Here is a 24,669-nt window from a genome sequence, read left to right on the forward strand (position 1 = left end):
AGGAGGTCGGTGAGGTAGTTAACAAAATCTTACCATCAATTGGCCAGGTAAGCACTACATGGGTCATCTTTGGTTGTCAGCTGGACTCAAGGAATGTAAATAGAAATAGCGCTAAATTGTTCTATATGATGTTATTGGCCAGGAGGGAAATATGTAAAAAATTGGTAAGCATATCCCCAATGATGTCAGAGTGGAAAGATTTGTTAAGATATAATTATGTATTGGATACAAGGGAAGCGGAGGAAGGTAGGAAGGATTATAAGTTCTGGGAACCATTAAGAAGATGGCTAGAGAAGTAATTTTCGGTCTGCCCTATGATTACTTCTGGGGCAGTTTTGGGAAATACTCTGAAGGGGTGCACCAAAACACTACCAATCAGAGAAGCACACCTTTCCGGACATGAGCCTCTAAGAAGAGATCAAATATCTGCCAAAGTATCTTTGGACAAGACCTCTAAGATCGGATGTGGCCAGTTAAATGAATGTGGACAAAAAAGAAATTAAGTAATCAATGCTCAATTGTAGCTTCCACACCCATATACATTTCCATTAACCCATCATTTTGCTGTACACCTAAATCTGCAAAATCAGTTGTTTCCTGTCTTGCTTGCTCTTTTACATTCTCTCCTTCATTCATTGCAATAGCAGCCCCATTTTCAATTATAGGCTTTCCAAGTGGGTCCTGACTTTGAGGACCTGAACTTTGGCTGCTTTGTGAGCTCTCCTTAGCTACCTCAGCATCATTTGTATCTTACTTTTAAACATCACCATTCAACATTGTCAAGTAGGTTGAAATACTCAGCACTGAATGCTATCCTTTGCAGCATTAAATAATTTAAAAAGTCTCATAGCAGTCAATCTCTCCTAGTAACACTGTTTCACAATACCAAGGTTTAAACAGCTGCAAAAGTGCCTTATAAAAACAATCTCTTTCTTCAGCAGTCTGGCAACTCAATTTTCTATGGTTAATTAGGTTACCTTTGCTATGTCACACCAAGCATTCATTGTAACCAACTACTTCAAATTTACCTTCATTTACGATTTATGTCACATTGTTTCTATATGTGAAGCACTGAAGTACTTCATGAAGACATACATTTTCAAGATGTTCACTTCCTTTCGGATTGTAAGTGTCCAGCATGTTTGTTTTTACAATGTCTGGACTATCTCGCTCAAATTTGGCAAGATATTAAATTTCTGGAAAATATTTCAAAACTCTGTTTAAAGATGATGCTAGACTCACCCAATTTCTCTGGACTTAGAATATAACATTCATATGATCCAATTTCTCTGTGTGACAGCATCTTCAAACTGAACCTGTGCAGTTTTTTTCAGCAGAAATCTCTTCCTACACATCTTTCATCTCGCTCTCTCCCCAATACAGTATCCATTTATTTCTTCAGATCTATTTCTATCCACTTTTTTAAACTGGCCACCTAAAGGCAACATTTCTTCCTAAATGCAACTTCCAAGTCTGAGAACATCTACATCTTTATAATACGCATCATTCTTATTAAGATGACATTACCATGTAGCTTTCTTCGCCTTATTTAAATCTACTAGTTACTGCCAGATTTGTTTCTTATTTGTGGGTATATCATTCATTAGAACAACAAGAGGTTCTTCCAATCTCTCTCTACACCCAGTTTCAATATTGCATTTAAAATATGAAGGTAAACACACAACTCTACCTTTAAGCCCTGACTGATGCTCAGTGGGTGGTAGATTCCCAGTTGTTGGTTCCATATGAACTATTGCTTGAAAAGGGTGTATAGATTGTATGAGTATTCCTTCATAAACATTCAGATGTCGAAGTTCCTGGAATTTAAACCACCTTTAACTTACTGTGTATTGGTCTGGCAGGCATTTTGTTCTCTTCTGATTTGTCATAGGAATACGTGCACATGATCTGGTGTGTCAATAAATCGAAACGTTCCTCCACAAATAAATACACTGCAAATTCTAGCCACTTCTCTCTGTTCTCATCTTCAGTTTTCAAGCATGCATAAACATTTCAAATTTGGCCTTTGTAGTGGGCAGGCCGACAACGAATACAAACATAGGTCCTGATTTAGAAGTTGGCAGAGGAGAATACTATGTCACAAACATGACTGTCATTCCAGCAGCTGTATTTTGATCCCATTCTTTCCCATGGGGATCGTAATACGGTGGACAGGATATCCGTCACATCTATGAGAGAGTATTCCCTCCGCCAACATCTAAATCAGATGCATAGTTTGTTTTCTCTGTAGAAACTGCATTAAACTATTCTACTTAGCAGTACTAATATCTCTGTTTTGTTCCCCTACACCTGAATATACCAACTCCTCATTTTGCCCAGACTTAACTTCGGGACCAAAGAAACATAAATGAATATCTTCACAAACATTTTCAAACTCTGATACTGTACGATACAGAAGTGCTTTGTTTGTTTCCCCTAAACACAATGCAGAACTTTTTACAAAGTAAAGTCTTCTAACTGAATTTCACATTTTTTAATAATGAATAGCCAACACTCGAAAATGATGAATGCTGCTTGTGAACATTTTCCTGGATAGACATACCAGTGAGTGCCCTTGTTAATTAGAATATTTCCTGATTTTGCATAGATCTATAACTTGCAACATTGCAATTTTCGGCTTCATATTTCTATTTGGAAGTTGATGTAGAACATTTCTGTATATATCAATTGGTTCCTGGAGAATATTACAAATTGCACTGCAGTCCCATTTATACACAGGAGCAAGTCTATGCCTTCCTCGTACCTCTTCACCTATCGCTTCCTCTATATTTCTAGGAACCATCCCCTCTTTTGCAACAGAAGTACCTTCTTTTACCTCATAGTATTGGCCAGTTGTTTCAACTGCATACACTAATGCATTCTGTTGAGAGGAGCTTTCACTACTAGACATATGCTTCCATTCACATTTGACAAAATTAGTTTTATTAATTAGCTTTCATGGCTTCTTTTCTTCATATACAGCACTGTCTTATCAAGTGTTCTCTTGCTGTTTAATATAAAAATAAATAATCTGCACTTAGGGCAAACGCTTCATCAACCACGCTTTCAATATATTGCTTTTGTTTCAGTGGTGCGCTTCTCCCCTTCCAATGCTTCATGTTTCGTACCAAATTCTGTATTACCCTACTCCTAAATATTCTCAATCATATTCCTTTACATTCTTTCTGCCTCGTTGCCAAAGTAAGTGTTTTCTTACAAGATTTTTCACTATCACTGCAACTCACTCCTTCTCCTTTGTGAGTTGATTTTAAACCTTGCTTTTTATTTAATCTTTTTCCACATTTTGCATTTTTCCACATTATGTTTTAAGAAACTCCTTAGTTCTCTAGCAGCAGCACTTTTTGCCAGCATGCTCTATCCATCATGTCCTCCTTCACTCACTTTCAAGCAGATAGTACTCACTCTTCTATTTTTTCTCCCTTCTGCCTGTTTCTGCATTGTAAATCCTCCTCTTTAAACACAAGTAGATATATCTGAAAAACAAATATAGACTATATTTACCTTTACATTAAATACTATTAGATTACATACCATATGCAAGTAACTAGCTACATAAGTGGTTATATAAGTATGTAAGAGGCTGTGTAAGTGCCTGAGTATGAGTGTATAAATGGGTACATGAAAGGCTGTACGGATGGGTGACTGGGTGTGTGAGTGGTTAAGTGGATATGTGAGTGAGTGTATCAGTGCCTCTGTGGGTGTGCCACTGGATGTGTGAATAGTGGTGTGGGTGTGTGAGTGGGTGTGTTTAGTAAATGCATGGATGCCTAAATGGTTATACAAGTGGCTCTATGGATTGGTGACTGTTAGTGGGGCTTTGGGCATGCAACTGTGTGTGCAAGTAGCTCTGTTAGTAGTGGGTGGGTGTGTGAGTGGAAGTGAAAATGCCTCTGTCACTGTCTGTCTAGGTGTGTGAGCGGCTGTTTGGTTTTGTAAATAGGTATCTGGCTGTATGGATGGATGACTGGGTGTATGGGTATGTAAGTGACTGACTGCTGGGAACATGAATGGTTGTATAGGTGAGTGAGTGGGTGTGACAGGACCTGCATGGGTGTGTGAAGGACTATGTAAATGTATGCATAGGTGAGTAAATGGATGTGTGAATGGTTTTGTGGGTGTGTGACTGAGTGCACCAGTGACTATCTATCTATATGACTGGTGGGTACATACGTGCTATTGTAGAAGTGTAAATGGGTGTAAAAGTGCCTGTCTGACTAAATGGGTACCAATTACATACTATTAAATTACATACTAAAAGCAAGCACCCACATCTAATGTCAAACACATTCCTTCATACTGTCTTCATAAAATAACTATATTTTCAGTACAGTACAATTTGTCTTTCTCCTTTCCTGCTCACTATATTTTTCCTTAATGTTCTCATTTAACCTCCCTTCTATTTTAGCGTTTACTGTTGTGTCCAGAAGCTACACTTTTTTTCAGCTTATATACACTCATAAGATTTATTTTAATATACTTTTTTACAGTACAACGTAATAAATGTACCTCTAAAATCTCTTTGCTGTTGTCAAGCTTATTTTAATTTCGATTAACATCTCTTTTCACTGCAAATCACAAGTTAGAAATATGGCAAGGCTCTTCCACTCTGGGTATAAAACTACCAATAAGGGCTATCGTTCTCACTGTGCTTTGTTATAGAGCTTGTAGAGCGCATGGCTGCCACAACAGCGGGGCTTGCCAGCACTGAGACCCAGTGGACATACGAGCTGTAACTGCCGGCACCGGCTAGAGAACTAGGACGGGGGGGAGGGGTACATGGAAAACGGCCATGTCTTGAGAGATTTCACTAAAAAGCAGATGGTTCTGAGTGTTCCGGAGGGAGAGAGGGAGTGGGTTCCAGAGAAGTGGGGCTAAAGCACGGAAGGAGTGACCTCCCTCTTTGCTCTCCTAACTCATGGAACAATAGCAAAGAAGAGATTGGCTGAGCACGAGGGCAGGTATGGGAGTGCAGGGTCTCATCGGAAATGCACGGGGGGTCTTGAAGTGAATTCACTTGTCCACAGGTAGCCAATGTAGTGTACGCAGAAGTCCAGAGATGGAGCAGAATTTAGGAAGGGAGAAAAGCAACCGCGCTGCAGCATTTTGGACCAGCTGGAGTCTTCTTGTGACCGATTTCTTTGCAGTGTGGGTTTATTTCTTTGCTGCTAGGTGCAGAATATTGCAGTAATCTAATCGGTACAGGATTTTCTTACCGCCTGAATGATGGTTTGCCAGATGAGTGGATCACAATGGCCCAGGATGGGTTTAAGGCTTCTAAGAAGCCCAAAACAAGTGGCAGTTACAGATTTGTCTTGGGTCTCAAAGGTCAGCGTTATCCATCCAGACTCCTAAATTATTGATGGATGACAGGGCTTAGGGCTTAGGGGGAAGACCAAGAGGGGTAGGCCTCCCTAGGAGTGCGCGTGTTTGCTTAACAAAGTATCTCTGTTTTATTTGCATACAGGCGTAGACATTTGTCATTCATGCACTCCGCAACAGCAAGCATACATTTTGGAAAGTTGGCCTTGAGTCTTCAGAGAGAGAGAGATGGATATTTTCAGCATATGATACCAGCATAAGCCCCTAGGTTTCAACTACCTGTGCCTATGGTTGAATGTATATATTAAACAAGGTAGGGCTCAATGAAGAGCCCTGGGGGCTGCCGTAATGTAAACCATGTGGTTTGAAGACATGAGGTGGAGAAATGACCTGGAATGAGCATTATAGAGAAGAGGCAAACCCACCCAGTGCGGATCCACAAATGCCAATCCCCTGTGAGCACTGGAGTAGAATTTTATCAAACAACGTATCGAATGTGGTGCCCCGATCAAGCAGGATCAGTACAGAGGATATGCCTTCGTCCAGGGCACTGCGCAGTTTCTCAGTAACCCTAAGGAGTAATTTTCTTCCAAGAACTTAGGATGCTTTTTGATGTATCTCTCCGTTACCTTGGCTTGAAAAGGCAGGAGGGAAATGGGACAGAAGTTTTCTGGCTTTAAAGCATCCAGAGGAGGTTTTTTCAGAAGGGACATTCATTTAGCATGCTTCCAAGAACCAGGCACAGAGGTGGATGACAGAGAAATTAACAGTTTGTTACCGGGGAAGGACAGCATTTTGTTGCTTGATGAAAAGATCAGGCTTAGTGGGGTCGTCAGGCGATCCGGACTTCACTTGGCTATAGAAGGCCTGAAAAAGAGGCTGGCACGGGTAGGGGCAGTGAATTCAGCAAGACTTTAGGAATACTGGTCGCAGACAGTACTGTGTGATCTGACCTAGCATTGGAAACAACAGAGGGGAAGTGCGAGTAGATGCCCTCCTTCTTGCCAATGAAATAATCTGCTAATTAATTATAGTGTCCGCTGGAGGCTTTTTCACAGAGTCTGCTAATAGCCCTGGTTTTGTAAGGCTGTTCACTAAATTTCTTAAGCAGGATTGTTGCTATTACTGATTTTATTGGCTAGGTATTCTGCCCTTGATTTCAAGATCAGTTAAGTTTCAATGGCTGATCTGGATTGTGGTTTTAGTCAGGGATCATATGGATTCTTCCAGGAGCATTCTAAAGCCCTACAGAGCTTCGTGTCCGAGATAAGGGTCTCGCTGAACCAAGGGGCAGCGTGCTTCTTCTTTACTTAAACATAGCTAACAGTGATAAAGGCACATAGGGCTGAGGAGAGCCAGGATTGCAAGGAGTTGTTTGCTGCCTCAACATTAGAGGTCAGCTGGGGGCAGCTACCCTGAATATAATGTCCACATTTTTGGAGGTCAAGCTTGTGCCAGGGATGGTTAAAGGTCAGGTCGCAAGCCAAAGTGTATGCTTGGCATGATAACCAGATGGGTAGGGGGATAATGAAGTGGTCAGTCTAGGTCATGAGTAGAGGGGCGCTGCCTATAAGGAGCTGAGATTTGAAAAGACATGTTCTAAGAGGTTGCTGGCAGAGTGTGTGGCAGCAATGACTGATTGGGTTAGCTGCATAGCAGCAAGGTCGTCTATGAAGTTGGTGATCTCGCTGTCCTGGGTACCGTCAAGATGAAAATTCAGATCCCCAATGAAGATAATGTTAGCCAGGTTGATAACCAGAGGTGCATAAAATTGAACAGCACCTCCCTGAAGGTTTTGGAAGGGCATGGCAGATGATAAATTAGGAGCCCTGAGAAAGTGAAATTGCTATTCAGTGAGATTGTAAGGACTGCGCTTTCGCAATCTGAGATAGTGCATTGTGTCAGGCTGCAAATAAGAGCATCTTTATATGTCAAGGCGATTCTGCCTCCTCTACCACTTGTTCTGTTGAAATTCTTAAGATAGTAGCTGAGAAGCGCTAAGGCAAGATCTGCTGCCGTGAACTGGCCCATCCATGTTTTTATAAGAGACAGAATGTCAGGTGCATTGTCTTGAATGAAGTCAAAGAAATCAGTGTGGTGTCGAACCAGGGAGCGACAGTTAAAACTGAAGAACTTAAATTCTATGAACCTGGGTGATGTATGAGATAGGTCTAGAGATAAGCCCACTTGAGGTATGTGTAAAGCTGCAGGCCGTGCATTAAAATACAACTTCTCTGGTGCCCACACGTGCCTGCTGCATAGCCGTGGGCAGTTCCTGAGTAAGTGAAGTTCAGGGGAGGACCAGACTAACCTGTAAGAGTTGTGAGGGGCAGGGGAATAGTCTAAACATACAAACTCAGCTGTAGTGTTCAAGGTTAAGCAGAGTAATAACACAGCAGCAGTGTTACTTAGGGTGACCACCTGGCACTGAGGCAAATTCTGGACAGGACTGTAAAAAATTCAGGACAAAGGGTCAAAATTCAGGACAAAAATTCAGGACAAAGGATCAAAATTCAGGACAAAAATTCAAGAACAAACGTCAGTTTTACAGACACGCGCAAGGGGGCCATGCCTCACTATGTTGTCAGTGCATTTATGTACTCTTTTTTAACATAGCACTATTTATTCACTGTGGACCTTTTGTGATTGCCTCCTGGTGTGCTACATTCAGGTGTCACATTACGTCCTTGTTCAGTAGTAAATTAATGCCCTTCATGGCAAGGCCATCACCCCTACCCAAATCTACACGATCTTTCCTGAAGAGAATGTAACAGCAAAATTTTGATTATGTTTCTGAACATTTCAAAACCCCTGGCAAACAGTTTGGGAAACATTAAGGTAATTAACCTTATGCTAGTTTAAACAAATTGAACAAAAACATCTGGCTTACCCCAACCGCCCATGGACTTTCAACCTAATTTTTTTTTAAAGAGGCAGGGCAGATGGTGTGGGTGACAGTCTCACACCTAATGACAGGATGTGATGTACCCATAACTTGTCTGTAGTCTCACTGCACTAGAGTGTATGTTTGGGACTCTACATTTATCTCAGAATTGGGAGCCCGGACTACCAATCAAAGATAATAAAAGAGTAGGATGAAATCGAGATCAAATGGGAGATCCACAGCAAGTAATTCAAAGGGTTGTTGCTAACAACTGGATAAATAAAGAAGAGAAGAGCAAGGTGGGAAAATTCCTAAAATCAGACAAGATGGGTCCACCAAGACTATTTGAAGGTATTGGGTACCTGGGGAGTTGTCTGCACACAGGAGCGAAACAGAAGGGGCACTGTCAAGTGGTTGAATAATCAACACCCATCCACCTTGGCAAACTCTTCTGGAGCAATGGTTCGCTGTTAGTGCTTGTGAAGGGTGAGCAGGGGCCAGACCCCTTGCAAGGTTGTGCAAGGCAATTGCCCGCTTAGTCTATGTCTTTATATGGTTTTGAAATTGAGCAAAAGCCAAACTAGAGATCTGGGTTATCCATAAGTGTCAAGTACACATAGAATCTTCAAAATATTTGGGATGTAAATTACACAAACAAAATTTACAAATTTTTAAATTTAATTCGTGTTTCTTTAACATATGGCACTGTTTTCGCCTTCATACACAATTAGATCTCAGATTGAACTGGGAACCAGTTACCTTTTGATACCTAGTGATTAATATCTACCATTCTTACACTGATTTCCAGGATGAAATTCTCGGCAGAGCGAACAGTCCCTCCAAGCCCAGTTTGCTTTTTGGTCTTCTCTTCTGCTTTCTGTAGAGGCCATGTGGCACTAGCGAAGAGGGTGTGCTACTCCAATGATAGTATTATTTTGCAAACCTTCCCCTGCTCGTCCTTCATTCCTTCTTCAGACAGGCCACACATCTGATTTTGGTCGCTGCTGCGCCATCTGGAGCACTTTCCACTCTAAAGCTAACTGTGACTGCGGTGGATTAGATCTTCTGGACTTAGAAAGCTTTTATTCAGCTGCAGATGTTCAATGGGTGGCTCACTGGCTTTCTGTCCACCTCCCTGCATGAGATGGGGTTTACCAGTCAAGGCTTTTAAGAAAGGCTTAATGCACTGCTCATCGTTTCCTACTGACCATTCTATGGATCACCATCCGGGGTTATCATGCATGGCTTTCTCTTGCCTTGCCAGAACCTGTAAACTCACTGACACGAAGAAACCCTATGCTCCTGCACTACCTTTGCTAAGCCTTCCCACTCGCACAGGATGGCTGTGCTCAGAGCAACTCCATCAGTGGCATGTTGCAGGTGTCTTAAAATTGGGGACTTTGTTTCTGAACAGTGAGCTACTAAATTTCCAAACCCTTGTGGCAGACTACCATCTTCACCCCGGTCAACTCCTTACTGACAACCACCTTAAATAATCATTAAATGCCCTATTTCATGTCTGCTATCTAGCAATAACCCTACAAGAGGTGTGCCAGAAGCTCTGTACCATAGGAAATGGTGGCAAACTGACAGAATGGGTGTACTGACCTATCCTGCAACATGGAAACCACTGCAGGTCTTCTTGTCATACTACCTGGGTGATTGATGTAGCCAAACCTCTGCAAGATATGGACTAAAATACTGGACTTTCCCCACAAAGTATCCCACAGCTGTCACTTTAAGTAAATACATAGTGCTTCCTTGTGAATGCATTCTGCCCGTTGCTTGCCATTGGCCTTGTGGTTTGTAACTCACAATTTGTTGCTTTCAATTTGCTGGCTTTATTTGTTTTAGGCTATGCTGCTTGAATTCGTCCCTTTCCTTGCCAAAACCTTATTTACAGTATCCTGCAGAGTGCTCCCTTTCTGTAAACAGGCCTGTAAATCTTGTTCTTATCTTATCATATTTGCTGTGCATTCAAAGAACAAAGTCAAATGTCAGGCTCTGTCTTCAGTGGGAACTTGGTGTTTACTTTCCTTTTTTTGACTTCAAAGTGAGAGGATTTATGCAACAATCTTGCTGGATACTGGGGTTAGGAAAGAGTTTTTTCTATCACATGACAACATTTAAATAGACTTCAGAATATATCAGAATTGCACCCTACTCTGTATCACTCCACTTTACGCCACTCCATGCCACTGTTCTCTTCTCCATTCGGAACCACTCCACATTATGCCACTGCTCTCTATGCTACTTCACACTATGCCTCTCTACTCTACTCTGTACTACTCTACTCTAAGCCACCGCACTTTGCGCCTCTCTACACCACTGCGCTCTGCTCGTCTGCACGCCATACCACTCCAGTCTAGGCAACACCAATCTAATCTGCACAACTCCACTCTCTGCCACTCTGCAACGCTGCACTGTACGCCACTGCACTCTAAGCTAATACACTCTATGCTAATGCACTTTACTCTGTAACACTCAACTCTATGCCCCCTGCACTCTACATCAATACACTGTACATCATTCTAATCTACTCTGCACTCTATGCCACGGCACTCTACACTACTTTATTCTATGCCATCACACTCTATGCCACTTTATGCAACTCCACTCTAACCTGCACTTTTCCACTCTAAGCCACCTCACTCTACTGTGAAATAATCTACTTTATGCCACTGCATTCTATGCCACTGCACTCTACCCTGCACCTCTCCACTCTATGCAACTGCACTCTACTCTGAAACAATCTATTCTACGCCACTGTACTCTATACCACTCTGACCACTGCACTCTAGTTCAATGCACTCTACACCACTGCAAGCTGACACTCTGCAACACTGCTCTGGCCGCCACTATACTCTACACCACTCTGCCCTGTACTACTGCATTTTGCATCAATATACTCTATTCCACTGCATTCTATGCCACTCTACTCTGCCTGATGCCACTCTATGCAACTGCACTCTACACCAGTGCACTCTAAACAACTGCACTGCCCTTTACTCTGCACCACTGTACTCTATGCCACTGTTCTCTGTACCACTCTACACCACTGCACTGACACTCTACTCTGCAACTCTGCAGTCTACACCACTCTACTCTATGCCACTCCACTCTAGGCACTATACTCTACTCTACACCACTCTACAATACTCCACTCTGCACCACTCTACACCACTGCACTCCCTGCAATGTGAGTCTACTCTGCACTCTATGACACTGCACCACTCTGCATTACTGCACTCTCTGCTACTCTATTGTATGCCACTCTACTCCACTGCACTCTATATAACTCTACCCCATGCCACTGTATGCCACTGCATTCTGCGCCAATGCACTCTAAACAACTGCACTGTACGCCACTGCCCTCTATTCTGTACCACTGTACTCTACGCCACTGCTCTGTGCCACTCTACTCCACTCTACATCACTGCACTGACACTCTACTCTGCAGTGTTGCACTCTCCACCACCGTACTATACAGCAATGTACTATGTACTACTGCATTCTATGCCACTGCACTCTATGCCACTCTACTCCGCATCACTCCACTGTACAGCACTTTGCCCTACTCTGCACCACTCTACACTACACCACTGCACTCCCTGCAATGTGAGTCTACTCTGCAATCTATGCCACTGCACCACTCTACACTACTGCTCTCTCTGCTACTCTATTGTATGCCACTCTACTCCACTGCACTCTATGCCACTCTACTCTGTCCCATGCCACTGCACTCTACGCTAACACACTCTAAACAACTGCACTGTACCCCCACTGCACTGTACTTTGCACCGCTGGGCTGTACGCCACTGCTCCTATGCTACTCTACACCACTCCACACCACTATGCCACTAGCTTTAAGCCATGCTGAACAGCAGCTTCTCTGGTGTATAACATGGCTAATGGCTAAAACACATTAGCAAAGCCAATAACTCTTTCGTAGATGAGACCTATTGGCTTTGCCAATGTTTGTTAGTACTATGAGGTACCAAGGTACCTGAAAGAACTGTGAAAAATACAATTACATCATAATAAAGGGTGCTACAAAATGCGCAAATACATTTCGGTTAAATAAAAAAAAAGTGCTTCTCAAATACAGATTTGAATAATATACAGTTTATACCTAGGATAAAAAAAAATTATAACACTCCATTAAAACCACACACTGCACAGCTCACCTTGGAACACCATTACAATACCTCTCTGAAAAAAAATTATTTGCCACCCGAAAACCTCAAGTGACTCCTTTTAGTAAAGTCAATGCAGGTTTTCAAGCCCCTTTGTATTTGAAGATTTACCAGTTGCCCACATTTGCATGTCTTTAGGGAAGGAGACCCCCTGGCAAAAAGGCCTTTTCTTATCTGTCTGCCCCTCCCTCCCTCCCTCAGAGCACAGGAGACCCCCTGCCTTCTAGCCCAGCTGGGGAAACTCCTCTGCCCGTAATTTCGCCCTGCCTCTGTTGCCCTTAAAAGGCTAAAATTACGGACAAATGCCGTCCGTTAAAGCTTTCACCACGGACAACGGACAGCAGGGCGAAATTACGGACAGTCCGTGAAATTTACGGACGGGTGGTCACCCTAAGTGTTACTAATGAGGCCAGTGCGTCCATGCCGCTGCCTCCATTAAATGTCCAGGGAGCTCTAACAGGCTCCTTCCAGCACACTGCTGATCGGTTCCCACAGTCTAATCAGAGCAAAGAATGCGGTTACAGAGCGTTAGGCGATTTTAATGCAACAGTAATGTATTGGTTTCTAAAAGAAGTTCATATAGCGTGCAAATCTAAAATAGTTCCAGTACAGTACATGAAAAGTGCAGGTCTTAAACAGTCTAAACATACAAATTCAGCTGCAATGTTCAAGCTTTGGCAGTGAGTGACAACATTGCAGCAGCGTTACTCCTGAGGCCCGCGCGTCTGCGCCACTGCCTCCCTTAAATGTCCAGGGAGCTGTAACAGGCTCCTGCCCGCACATTCCCGATTTGTTTCCCAAGGTCTAATCAAAGCAAAGAATGAGGTTACAGTTTAGTAGTCGATTTCAATGCAACAGTAATGTATTGGTTTCTAAAAGCAGTTCAAGTACCATGAACATCTAAAATAAGTTTAAGTACAGTGAAGGTAAAGTGTGGGTTTTTAAAAGCCTAAACATACAAATTCAGCTGCAGCGTTCAAGCTTTGACAGCAAGTGACTACAGTACATCAGCTTTACTACTGAGGCCCCTTCCACTCATACTCCTCTACTGAATCCCAGACTTCCTTTCATCTTTTATTTTTGTACACCAATTCTAAATGGTCACAATTTTTGTGGAGAACTGTGGCACAATGGTTAGAGCAGCAGACCCTGATGCAGAGATCTGGCCTGAGACCAGGGTTCAATTCCCTTGGACCAGATAATTCTCGCCTCAGTGCCTAATCTTATTGATGGGTCCCACTCTGTAACTCCGGGCAATAGCTTGCTTAATCTCCACAAAGGCCCTCACAGTGCTTGGATGCCTGGCTTTAACCTGGGGCTGTCCAGGATTGGGTGCCTCACAGAGAAAAGCCAGGAGGGGTTCCACAGCGGAATACGTACAGCGCCTTGAGACCCTAACGGGTGAGTAGTGCGCTATACAAGTGCGAAGTTTACAGTTGACTATTTTTAACCTTTACCATTTTTCTTGTAAGAAAGCCTAATTCCGTAGTTTTGTTTTCCAGGTCTGTGGATCCACCATGGGGCTCAGTGTAGCCCCCAGTGTGGTCCATAGTGGATCCTTAAAGAAGCCCTTACAAGCATTCAACTATCTGTTCTCAATGCTTTACATTCATATCACTTTGTAAAGTACTGTCAACTACAAGACATTCACTCCCTCTGAGCAATTTTTGTACACCAGTGTACTTTTCGGTTTCACTCTGCAGCCTATTTGGTTCTTTCCCCACAACACTCTTTTAGCTCCATTTCCATAATACATTTTTTTCCAATAATCTCTACCTACCAGTAGGCCAAACATTCACAAGACTTTCAGCAGCATGCTAGCTCCACATTAACTGTAGCAGGTGTGGTTGAATGTTTGCAAATTCAAGCATATCCCATACAACATAACATTTTTTTATTTTCCAAACCCAATAACAGAGTTAGTTCCTTTTTTCCATACAGTCAATAGTTAATTTATTTCCCTGCACATCTCCACCATCCAATTAAATATGTTCTTGTGTATATTTTAGTTGCTGTCCTTTAATTGCCTTTTATCTTTCATCTTCAAAACTGCTTCATTCTGCTGCAGCCTCTTCCTGTGTGCTACTTCTGCTCCCAACCAAAAGAAAACATTCAATAGAAAACAAACACATTTAATAGAAACATAGCCTATTGCAATTATATAACTTTATCACTGCCTGTGTGTTAATGTGCGAGTAGCTTTGTGATTGACTGTATGGGTGTGTGAGTAGCTGTCTAGAGCTTCTTTGGGTGTGTGAATGGATTATTGGATTGGTGAGTGGGTGTTAAGTGGGTTAGTAGGTGTTTGAGTGGTTGTGTGGATGTGCAAGTGGTTTTGTGAATCTGCGAAAGAGTGTATGAGTTGTTCTCCAGGTATGTAAGTTGGTTTATAAGTGGGAGTATGGATGTGTGAAGTGGGTGCTCAAGTGGTTTTTAGGGTGTCCGAATGGGTGTGTGACTGGTTGTATATGTGTGTGAGTGGCTGTGTGAGTCACTGAGTAGGTGTGTGAGTGCCTGTGTTGGTATGTGAGTGGTTCTCTCAGTCCCTGAGTAGATGTATCAAAGTCTGTAGGGGTGTGTAAGTGGGTGAGTCTGTAAGTGAGTGAGTGTGTGTGTGCGTGCATGTGTAAGTGGGTGTAGTAGTAGTTCTGTGGGTCAGTGAGTGGGTGTATGAGTGTGTGAGTGGTTGTGTAAGGTAACTATAACTCACACCCTTGCCATGCACTGCTGATTACCCAACATATTACATCAGACCTCACATCTTCTATGACATCATTAAAAATATCACTGCAGCATTTGCAATAAAATTATTGATGAGAAAACTCTGCATGGTGGGGATGTGATATAGTTACCTAAGGGCATGAGTTATAGTTTCTTGAGATAAGCATAATTATAATTGTCAAGTTGATGAATCTGAACCTAAATATAACGTCCCTGTAACCTTTGTTTTTTGAATGAATATATATGTATATATAGATATATATTTATATATATATATAGATATATATATGCCTATATATACATATATATGTATATATATATATATATATATATATATATATACCTATATATACATATATATATATATATATATATATATATATATATATATATATATACACACACACACACACACACACATATGAAGACTTGCCTATAACTTTGGTGCCTTTTGACAAATCTTCACAAAAGTTTCCAAAGGCAGTATCCTACTGTGTCTTATTGTGCATGGTAAGTTTTGGGATGATTCGCCAAGCATGGGCTGAGAAAAATGGGGGGTGGGAGGGGGTAAAAAAAAGTGTGTTTCCCATGTTAATTCTCATAGGGTCTTTTGACCCAATTACAGCATAAATCGCTGAACGCAATTACACCCAAATTAGGCAGGAAGCTTTATCTTGGAGGGCAGATCGAGCTTTTTGTTATTTGCTATAAATCCGTGCAGTGGTCCTGAAGTTACTAAAGGAAAAAATATACAGATATCTGTGCGAAGCCTAACTACCTCTCATGGTGAGATCTGATTGGCTGTCAGCACTTCAACCAGGAGGTTCTGGCAGTCATCTTGGGACCAACATACATGATAGCACCCCACTGACATGCACTGTAGTGACTGGCAGGTTTTGAGGGTTACAAAAAGGAAAACGCATAAAGGGTGATAACAGATTCAGTGACAGAACCGGAGGCTCAGATTATGCTTCTCTTTCTTTACTACTCTTTTTTCAGCAGCCAACAGAATTATTTCAAACATATGTCATTAACATAAACCACAATGACTTCATATCCATCATGCTCCTGTTCTCCAGCTACCAATCCTGTACGAGATAACCCCTCATATACCCAATACAATCACATAACTTCCTCTTTCTTAGCAGAGATTCAGCCCAACGTATTGTTCAAACAACTGTAAACGTTTAATATCCAATGTTGAAATTAACGAACTTCCACGAAACAACAGGGATTTTGCTGGAACGGGCGCAAACCAGGACCATCATGTCCAAGCGAAAACTTGCAGACCTCTTCTTTTTCTGGTTTTTGGCAAACCAAAGAAAAGATGTAATTAAGCAGGAAAACTCCAAATAACTTCAATCATGCGAGGACACACTCATTTAATAACCATATATCAGCAAGCTTGAAATAAGTCAACATGATGCTACTTAGTATAACCATCACAGCTATATCATCTATCATTAATATCAAATCACAGAAACCTGGGCGGGATAATCCTCGCCTCTGTGTCCTTTATAGAATTTAAAATTCTTGGTGCGTAAGATAGCACATTTTTTATTCTATGTCAGAACCAGAGGCTCAGATTATGCTAGTTTAAATCTGATTAATGACCACTGATGCTACATCTACCACAGGTTTATGATAAAACTGTTTGAAAGTTGAATCAGAAGACCATTCGGCTGTTTTCATTATATCTTGAAGAGAAGTACCTAGAGTTAACGATTTTTAAGCCATTGCACCACTTACGGAATGAGCTCCAAACACTTGAGTATCAACAACAGCTTCCTTCATAACATCTCTAAGCCACCTAGTTAGTGGCTGACAAAACAGGTTTGAAAGGTTTTTGCAAAGCAATCAATAACTGTCACGTTGGGTCATTTCTAACTGATTGAGTTCTGGAGTCGTAAGTTTTTAAACATTTAACCCACATAAGTATTCATTAAATGGAAAAGTAGGATAGTCAATATTCTTGGTAAATATTTTAGTACTTCTGGTAATAGAAAAGGAAACTCCCTCTGAAGTAAATACTCTACCTGCAAGATCGAGCGCTTTTACAAAGGGACATAGCCAGTTTGGCGGAAAGTTGTTTCCTGCTCAACAAATTGTCCTGGGGCCTTGCCTCCGTGTCCTTAATAGAACTGAAAATTCTTGGTGCGTAAGCTAGCAAGTTCCATCATTTGCTAATGATACCGTACTGATTTTAGGAATTCTTTGTCAGGACCGGAGGCGAGGATTATGCATTTCTTTCTTCACCATTTATTATAAGAGCTAGTTCAAAGCTCAACAAGAAAAAACATAAACACTACATATTCCATGAGTCAAACACATTTCCCTGGTAACCAATATCCAATCCTTCACGTTCCAAATGTCCATATATATCATCCGTTGTCAGAGTCATTCCTCTTTCATCACTGCTTGAGCGTAAGGTAAGTCACTTTTTCATTTACTGCCTCATATAGCTATTTTGCCGAATTATATTGCAATTTGTGTGCTTATTGCCTGACCGTATTGCTCCTTATTACTATCTCTGTCACCTGACATTAGTATCACGATGACACGTTGGGTCCACCAGAGGACACTCTTTTGCACTGCTGTGGCGACGCGGAGCGCGTCTGTGAAACTGATTGAGTTGCCGTGGATGTTCAATCGTTTTATCAGTTGCACTGAAGGGGATAGAGCCTGTGGCTCACTTAAAGCCATCCAACCCCTGCAGAACACTTCATTGTGGTCGGGATTAACCCTTACAAGGGCCACAGCATGAAGCGTGGCCATCACATGCAGAGGCTGACCACCTCAACATCTGACAGAAGGAGTGCGGGGGACTGCCCTTAATAGTCTCAGGGTGTATTTTCTGTCAGTACTGTCAACCCCTGTGTATCCTACTCTCTGGTGATGATCCAGTTCCTTCAGGACCACAATAATTTGCCCTATCTGCCCTCAGGGGAAGGCCCCTCTCAGCGTCACTTCACGCCCAAGGCGGAAGCCATCCTGTCAAAGGCCATCGCTAATGCCCTGGCCCCTCTAAAGGTGAGCATGGTCAGATTAACAGAGCAAGTCTCAAAGGGGACAGGCATGTTTGGGGAGATGGCAGCTGGCCAGGGTGATAGCACTGCAGCAGCCCCCAAGAAATCGCGCAAGCGTGATGTGGGGCACCTGGAGGACTTCGAACACCTCACAGAAGCCTTGAATAAGAGTGCGCACACGCTAAAGCGAGCACCCTTCTGGGAGGATGTATGGCCCGGAGAGATTGGTGAAGAGGTTCACCCCATATTTGACCCCGACCCATACAGGGAGAGGGCAACACAGAGGGTGATACATCCTCAGATGAGGGTCAAGACTCCGGTTGGCCATGGCGCCTGGCTACGGCCACGCCAGACCCAGAGGAGGGGGACATGTCCACTTCGGACATGTTTGACCCTGACGATATATATCACCCCAGATCCTTGGAGTGGCGACCGGATCAGAAAGTAGGTGACTACGTGGCCAGCAATATTAGGCAACCCCTTGACAAGGACAGATTAGGGGGCGGAAAGCCCTCGCCCTACTCTTGCGGGCAAAGTGGCGGTGACACCAGACATCAACCCCAAACTGTGTACTTTCTTCGGAAAGTACACCAAAGACCCAAAAAAGGGCATTAATCGTTCCTGGAGGGCATGCTAGGACAAACTATTGGACGTGTTAGGACCCCTGACACAAATTATTCAGCTGGCTGAGCAGGCAAAGCACACAGACAGACCTTTGCCTACAGACATCGTAGCAGGCTGGGCCCAGAGGGCAGTTCGTCTTCTGGAAAATCCCAACTGTGCCATCTCGGTGGAGAGGCGTCGCTCCCTACTGATAAAGATAGACCCCAAATTTGGGAAGTTCTCAGGCTCAGAGGCAAGGGCAGTCGCCCAGTGCCACCTGTTTGGCAATCTATTCGTCAAGGAGCTGGGAAAATTTGTAGCAACATTTTCAACGCTGGAAAAAGCACAAACCTCCATAAAGAGGATTTTCCCTGTAAAGGTGTTTGGCGGAGCCGGAAGAGGCAGGGGTCGCTTCTCCAGCCGCTTTAACCAACAAGGCCTCAGTACCACATTTGCCAAGAGAAACAATGGATGGTGGGATGGCCAAAGAGGGAAGAGCAAACCCAGGAGAAGTGCCCGTGGCGGAGCGAATACCCCAGGAGGACCTAATGCTAAGCATTATCCCTTCTTCCCCTCAGGCCCTTATGGGGAGGTTGCGGAAATTTGCACACAGGTGGGCCGACATAACCTCCGACACTTGGGTCTTGCAGACAGTGGAAGGTTTCCACATAGAATTCTGAGGAACCCCCAGTCCAGGAGTCACCTCCCAACCCTATATTTTTTTGGGACACAGACATGGCACTGATAGACTCAGAGGTTCAAGATCTTCTGATGAAGGAGGCCACACACAGATCAGTTATCCATCCCAGGGGTTTACTGAGCAATATATTCTTGGTAGAAAATAAAGACAAAGGTTTCTGCCCAGTTATCAATCTACGTGCCTTCACGAGTGGGTGGTGTACAGACATTTCAAGATGGAGGGCATCCACATACTCAGGGACCTCCTCTTACAAGGGGACTGGATGATTCGGTTGGACCTCAAGGACGCCTACCTGACAGTCCCAATATTTCCTCCACACCGCAGGTTTCTACAATTTTTTGTGAAGGGAACAAGTGTTTGAGTTCAAATCTCTCCCATTCGGACTATCGTCTGCACCGTGGTGCTTCACAAAACTGCTCAAACCAGTGGTGGAGCACTTCTGGACTCAGGGGGTGCATCTGATAATTTATCTGAACGATATCCTCCCGATGGATCAGTCCCGCTCCCAACTTCTTTTCAACGCGAACATGACTATTGTTCTGCTCCAGGTGTTGGGGTTCATAATAAATCAGCAGAAATCAGATCTTCTTCCCTCACAGACTATGACCTTTCTGAGTTTTCTCATAAATTCCAATATGGCCTCTCTTAGTCTTACAAACCTGGAGGTGGCCAAGATCAAGAAGGAACTGGGGAAGGTTAGGAGAATGGACAGGATTTTCTTCAGGCAGTTGGCCAGAATTATGGGGCTATTTTCGTCCTCAATACAGGCCATCTTCCTGGGTCCCCTACATTACAGCGCACTACAGCGCAGCATCTCAGACGCGGAGTGACTTACTCCGAACCAATATCCCTCACCAATGATGGCTAAATGACATGGAGGCTAGTAATGGCAGAGTGATCTTCGAGTCCTCGCCGGATCTGATCATCGAGTCAGATGCCAGCCGTCAGAGCTGGGGGGGCCAGACGTAGAGGGTTTTCGATGGGAGGCCGATGGACTCAGCAGAAGCTCAATCTCCACATCCATTGCTTGGAGCTCCTTGCGGGATCTTTCGCGATCAGGTCTCTGACGTGGGACAAGGTCTCTTGTTGCATCCTCTTAAGAATGGACAATGTGTTTGCAGTCCAGTATTTAAATCATCTGGATGGCACTCGCTCAAGAGCCTTGGTGGAGCTAGCAAAGGACTTTTGGCATTATTGCCTCTAACATCAAATCTCGGTGATGGCAGAATACCTTCCGGGTTCCCAGAATGCTCTAGTGGACTTGAATTCCAGATTTCTGGAGGATACCAGCGACTGAGCAGAAACGTCTTCTTGGCAATAATGGATCGCTGGGGACTGTACTCAGTGGATCTCTTTGTGTCCAGTCTGAACACCCAACTGCTGAGGTAGTTCAGCTGGCAACCGGGCCCGGGGGCATCGGCACTAGATGCGTTATTGCAGGATTGGGGGAAGGATCAGGTTTACGCCTTTTCCCCTTCTTGTTGATACTGAGAGTGTCAGCTCAAGTACGTCATCAGAGGGCATCTGTGGTGTTGATAACCCCATTGTGGAGGCCACAAGTGTGGTTTCCAACTCTGCTGGAACCCTCCCACGACTTCCCGTTCCCTATTCCGTCTTTTCCACGGATACTCTTGGACCCTCTGGGTCAGCCTCACCCCATGGTTCTCCTGGGCCATCTCAATCTTATGGCGTGGGGAATTTAAGGAGTCGTTAGGAAGACAATAGAGAGGCTGACAGGTTCATCCGCCAGGCCTGGGCACCTGGCACATGTAAGAGATATATATCAGCTTGGAACCAGTGGGTTCATTGGTGTGTGGAGAGACATCTCAATCCCATGGGGCGAAAATTACAGATATCATAAACTTCCTGGTGGATTTGGCTTAGTCTGGGCTATCTTGCTGCTGGGTCAATTCCTTCAGATTGGCAATCTCAGCAGGGCATCCCCTGCTTCACAATGTCCCGGTGGGTGAACATCCCTGGGCTTGCAAGCTAGTCAAGGGCATCAGGATCTCTAGGCCCCCGGAACCTAGATATTTGGAGCTTTGGGATGTCAATGAGGTGTTATGGCTCCTGTCTTCTTAGCAGGGCAATCAGTACCTTTCAAGAAAAGAATTGTCGGCGAAGTTAGCTATGTTGCTTTGCCTCATATCTGGCAAAAGAGTATCTGATGTGAGAGCCCTGGACATATCGGCTCAGACCTTCTCGTTTGAAGGGGTAATCTTCATTACATCTCAAAGAACCAAATGCAATCACAGGTCGGTAACCTATCCTGCTTTTGAGAATGCTCTTAAGCTGTGCTTTGTCAGATGCCTAAAGGCATACAAGGAAATGATGGCTGAATATCGTCCGCCGGGGGAAAGACAATTGTTAATTACTATAAAGAAACCCTTTAAAGCAGTATCTTCCCCGTCTATGGCAAGGTGGGTGAAATGGATTATGATGAAAGCAGGTATCAATGTGAGAAAATTTGGGGTACACTCCACGAGAGGTGCCATAGTCTCCAAGGCCATCCAGGTAGGTGCTAGATTGGAGGACATCGTGAATGCGGCTGATTGGTCATCAGAATCCCCTTTCAAAAGGTTCTATTTTAAACTGATTAATGAGGGAGATCACTAGTGGTAAGCTTTAAAAATGCATAATCCTTGCCTCCAGTCCTGACATAGAATGAGAAATTTCCAATCTATAGAGAAGGAAAGTTTCTATTCTATTAAGGACACGGGGGCGAGGATTATCCCAATGACACATTGCTTGTGTCTCCCCTCCCACTGTTTACCAGAGCCAGGATCATTGCACAGGTGGTATTTAGGTTTTAAAACATGCTGTTTAAGCAGTAAATTGATTATGTACATATTGAATGCTTTGCTAATGTTCGAGTGTTTTAAGATGGAACGTGTTTTGCCAGACTAGGGCATGTGATGCTGAAGGGTTGTTTTTATTCTGCTTGAATTTGGACAGTAGTTCATTTTTCTCACGTATATTGCATTATTCTCATAGGAACTGATGCACCAATGGCTTGAGGATGCCTTAATTTCCGATCTCAGTAAAGTCGAGGAAGTACTCTGACAACGGATTATATATTTATGGATATTCAAAACATGAAGGGATTGGATACTGGTTACCATGGAGATGTGTTGGACTCATGGGATATGTAGTGTTTATGTGTTTTCTTGTTGAACTTTGAACTGGTCATTATAATAAATAGTGAAGAAAGAAATGCATAATCCTCGCCTCCGTGTCCTTAAGAGAATTGAAACTTTCCTTCTCGATAGCTAGGAAATTTCTGATTGTGGTGTGTTCTAAGGTGATTTCAGCCTGTGAGAAAACCTTCTGCTGGGATTTCATGAGCCATGTTTTAGAGAAAACTGTTTTCTTATGATTTTCCTGTAGAGGGTATGAAAGGTGCTCCAGAAGCTAGAATGACAGCATATTTTATGTCAAGATGGGAGGCTCCTAATATGCATTTTAATCTTGCTTTACTATTAAAGCAGCAGTCAGGAACTGCAAATCCCAAGAGGCTTAGCAACAGGCTAGCCAATGGGATAAAAAAACATAACTATAGTAAGCACCAATGGGGTAACACTAATGACCACAAAGTACACACTTGACTGCCAGGAGCACACTTTTATTGCTGTTCGCAGTCAAGATAAGTACTCAAATTTATTCTATCTCCATTAGCTTTAACATTTAACTCTTCTATTGTTTATACTATATGATATACATGCTGGGGTTACTTTCGGAACGTTTTTCGTTCCATCTTCTTTGTCGCGCTACAAGCATATGTTCTTATTTCCTTGCTGCCCCCCCTTTTTGTCCTCTCATGCGCTTCACTTCAGCTCGCACATTCTATAACGGTTTCGACCACCGTGCAGCCTTCCAGCGGTTGTACTCGCCTCAATTTCAGTGCTCCAGATGCTGAACTCCATTCCTTGCTGCCACTCTTCGCTCTCCGTTCCCAGGGGACGCGGCCTCAATTACAGCCTCTCCGCTTACTGTTGTTGGTATCACATCTAGTCCAGCGCTCCAACGGCTGAGTTCAGATTCTCTCTGCAGCTCTCCACACACCATTTCCTTCAAGAGGTGGGGCCCCAATCTCCGCCTCTCTGCTTCGTCCGGACCTCTTTCAAGGGCCAATACATACCTCAGGGGAGTGTCTCTTCTTGTTTTTCCCACCCCTCTTCACTCCCAGTTCTTTTAACCTCTTAATTTATGAATTTTTGTTTATTCCTTCCTATTTCACAAAATGGAGTTAGACAGTTCCCCTTTGATTCCTGATATTAATGACGATGGGGAAACTTTCAAACAAGAATTAAATTACTTTATTAAGCCTGTGTGAAACAAGCCCCACAGGCTTCTATGGAAAAAATGTCTAAAAATATTGAGAATTCTGTGAGGAATATGATGTCCAATACTTTACTGCCCCATTCTGTGGGGGAAAGCAAAAAACGCAAATTGATTCCTCTTATAAAAATTTTTTTTTACCTAATAGCGCACAGTCAATTAGTGAGGTTTCCTCACACCCGACTGAGGATTAACTTCCTCCCAGGCCTCCGTTTAAGGAGGGAAATACTTCTAAGAATGCAAATAATTCTTCCAACTCACATTCTAACTGCAAATTAAAATTGAACCATATAGATGATGCGCCAAAAAAGATTATTATTTCAAAGATATTGGACACAGATGATGAAATAGATGATTTTGATAAATCTGATGTGGCTGGTGATGACAACTCCATCCCTCCACCCCCCTTCTAAGAAAAGCAAATTAACCAGTTCTGATCTTTCCTACTCTATTATGGATACCGAAGGAGTTCCCATGTTCGATCCTACCCTAATCCACCACCTCAATTCCACTGAATGGTTACCTGCCTCCCACATTGGAGAATACAATTCTTCTTGCCTTCGTCTTCCTTTAGACAGGCAAACGCAAGCAAAACTAAAAACTTAATGCCCTAGACCTTCCTTGCCGTCCAACATCACAGTCACTCCTACTATCGACCAATCCCTAATAACTTTTTTCACTAAATTTGCCAGGACAAGCTGTCGGATGTGGTAGGCCACCTCGCTCGTATTTTTGTCCTGGCCGAAGCAGCTAGACTGGATAATACAGACATCAATCCTTCAGACCTCTATCTTTGGGTCCAAAGGTCCTTTTGGCTCTTAGGTAATGCCAATTCAGCTATTATCCATGAGAGAAAGAAAG

Source organism: Pleurodeles waltl, chromosome 6, assembly GCF_031143425.1.
Source record: "Pleurodeles waltl isolate 20211129_DDA chromosome 6, aPleWal1.hap1.20221129, whole genome shotgun sequence".
Taxonomy (NCBI): Eukaryota; Metazoa; Chordata; class Amphibia; order Caudata; family Salamandridae; genus Pleurodeles; species Pleurodeles waltl.